The sequence below is a fragment of the Eurypyga helias genome, unplaced genomic scaffold, assembly GCF_000690775.1.
Source record: "Eurypyga helias isolate BGI_N326 unplaced genomic scaffold, ASM69077v1 scaffold9933, whole genome shotgun sequence".
Lineage (NCBI taxonomy): Eukaryota > Metazoa > Chordata > Aves > Eurypygiformes > Eurypygidae > Eurypyga > Eurypyga helias.
This window is the reverse complement of record NW_010241837.1, coordinates 1-2,793: the sequence shown is the minus strand read 5'-3', so window position 1 is coordinate 2,793 and position 2,793 is coordinate 1. Positions and strand designations below refer to the sequence as shown.

The 2,793-nt window shown below is 50.5% G+C and overlaps 1 non-coding gene across 1 annotated transcript; it reads left to right on the top strand.

Moving 5' to 3' along the window:
- The first annotated feature begins 707 nt into the window (after window positions 1-707).
- Window positions 708-779, top strand: TRNAM-CAU. The gene has a single exon. It is a non-coding gene; the product is annotated as a tRNA-Met (tRNA).
- The last annotated feature ends 2,014 nt before the right edge of the window (window positions 780-2,793 follow it).

Below are 2,793 nucleotides of genomic sequence, written 5' to 3'. Positions count from 1 at the left end.
GCCCTGCATGGATGGGAAACCCTGCTCCCATGACAAGGTAGGCAAGCTGGGGGAAGAGAATGGACCAGTGCTGAGTATGAGCCATGAAAAGCGGTGCACTGCTGTTGGGTTTTGAGCAGAATCTCATCCAGCTGATCTGGCCCTGATCTGGTTTGACTGGGAGATACCTCCACCCCAAGTAGTGTTGGACAGCCCAGTCATCCTTATGTGAGTAGCTAAAATAGTGGAATTATTACCCTTGGTAATTCTATGATAAGCGTACTTCTCTCCCTCTTCTGCTGGCTAAACCCCTGACTTTTATTCCAGTCACACTCCCGCAGCCCTCAGCGAGCTGGACTTCTGGGCAGGGTTGCAGCCTCATGAGCTCAGTGGGAAGGAGCTCCTTTCAGTCCTGCAAAGCAGTGAGTCTGCCCCCTCACTCTGTGATTTCCTTCAGCCCCTGCAGAGCCAGTTTGGGTGATCCAAGAGAAAGTGCCCATCCAGGGTTATGGGCAGGAGGTTTAGGGAGAAGGGCAAAGCAAGGCCCTTGTGCTTCCCACTCCTGGTGCTCTGACAGTGAGGTTTTCAGGGGGACATGCTTCTAGCCTGTGCAAGGCACAAGATACGGGAAAGAAAGGAGATGTACGTGTGGCAGAGGCACTGGCTGGCACTGCTGGCAGGGAGCATCAGGCAAAGCTGCGGGCAGCGTAGGGGTTTGGCTCCAGGGCAGCAGAGTGGCGCAGCGGAAGCGTGCTGGGCCCATAACCCAGAGGTCGATGGATCGAAACCATCCTCTGCTAATCGCTTTTTTCCCCTACATCTTACAGCTGCTGCCTCTCCCAGCAAGTTTTAATGCCACTGCTCTAGCTCTCTGGGCACCCATGCCCAGAGAAAGCGGCGTGGTGGTCCTGCCAGCCAATCACGACAGACTGTGTGACAGGGAGAGGGCAATCACTTGACGGGAAATGCTAGACCTGGCTGCCCGCACCTGTCACTTTTTATTTGGGGTAAAAGTTCTCCCTCTACTACTGACAACAATCGATCCAAGGGATCAGTGGTGTGGAGGCTACCAGATTTCTGCTGCAGGATTTGCCATGGGGAAATAGAGATACGACCCACTCGGGGCCAGCTGCCATGGGGATTCACTAGGGCAGTCATCATCCACAAAACCCAGTAGCTGCACAAGGCAGATTTTAGTCCAGGAACAGGTAATGAGTAGAGTCCTGTGTCACAAAAATTCACAAATCATCCAGGATGATTGAGGAGAGAGGGTAGGATGCAAACTATAGTATTACAAGAGTAAGTATGTATTCATGGGCATGAGGTGTCCCAGCAAAATTAAGGTCACCCTAATCATAGATTTACATGGAATACTTATACCCTTCAAATATTCAGGCACAACACAACTTGACTACTTCCTAAGATCCACATTATTCACAAGTTGAGCAAGGCTAATGCCATCTGCCTTTTGGGAAAAGAAGTGACAGTGGGCATGGTGTTGCCCGGGAAGAACTGCCCAAGATATAGTGACCTCTTAGGCAGCAGCAGTGTTCAGAGGTCACCAGGAGAAGGCCTGGAGCCTCCACAGCTACTTGGGAAGTTTAGTCTGCCTGGAGCAGTGAACCAGAGGAGAGGATTTCCAGTAGTTTCTTCCATCCTCCATAATTCTGGGTGCACTGAGTCTCATGGACAATGCCTTGAAGGCAGTAACAGCAGAAGTTGGCACAGAAGCATCAGTTGTTTCATGAATGGTCCTAAAAGTGTAGGAAAGCAGCATTTTTGGAGGAATGAGGCTATGAGCTCTGCTATCCCTTGCACACCTGAGACCAAAGCACTATGTCCACTGAAGTCCACAGTAGGGTAACTCATGTTTCCCTGGAATACAAGGTTTTTCCCAACTCTTTCACAAGGACTCCCAGGTGCTCTGGGACACTTCTCCGATGTCCCTTTGAACTTTGAAATGCACGGAGTGGGCCACCCCAACACTCATCCAGGAAAAAAGGCTGTAAGTTTTGGCTCTTTTCTGTGAGCCTCTTCCCAAAACAGGCCATCCAGGTCTTTGGCCTCCGGGATGAACTTGCTGAGCACAAGTAATTTCAGGGAAGGACACAGGCATTTTTTGATCACCTTCCTACACCGCAATTTGCCCATTTCCTATATGCCCTTCACTTTTCAAGCTCTGCTGAGACCCCTAGTTGGAAGAATTGTGAAGGCCTGGTCAAGTTATAAAGGAACACAGGTATGGAGATACCAAGGAGAGCTCACTTGAGAGAGACCAGCCTGAATCTCTGGTCTGCTCTTTCTCATGAGGGATCTGCATTTGTTTCCTGGGGTCAAAGTCAGCCCACAATGGTCCTTCTCTGGCCTTGAGTTTTGCAGAACATAGCCCACCACCTCCTGTGAACCCATGATGATCCACATGGACAGAGATGGCTCCCAGTATTAGCCTGACTGTGCACTGAAAGCACTTGATAGTTGATTTCAGGTGTTCTTCATGGGACAGGGCTCTGGAATACAGCATAAAAGCCTGTGCTGCTCCAGGCTCTGCATCCTTCTCTCTTGCCTTCCTTTCCTCGAGGAATTAGGAAAGCCTCAGTTTACTGCCTTTTTCCCTGTGAGCTGTGCTGCTGTCACGGTTCAGGTTGATCCTTGTAGATCAACCTGAGCTTTCAACGGCAATGGGAATGTTCAAGGGCTGTGACCTGTTTCCCTTTTGATGGGATTGGCTGGGGAGAGATGGGAAAAGGGATATTGATGCTACCCCCCAGAACGGAGAGGAGAGTGCCTAGAGGAGCACGACCCTCGTGTCCTCTG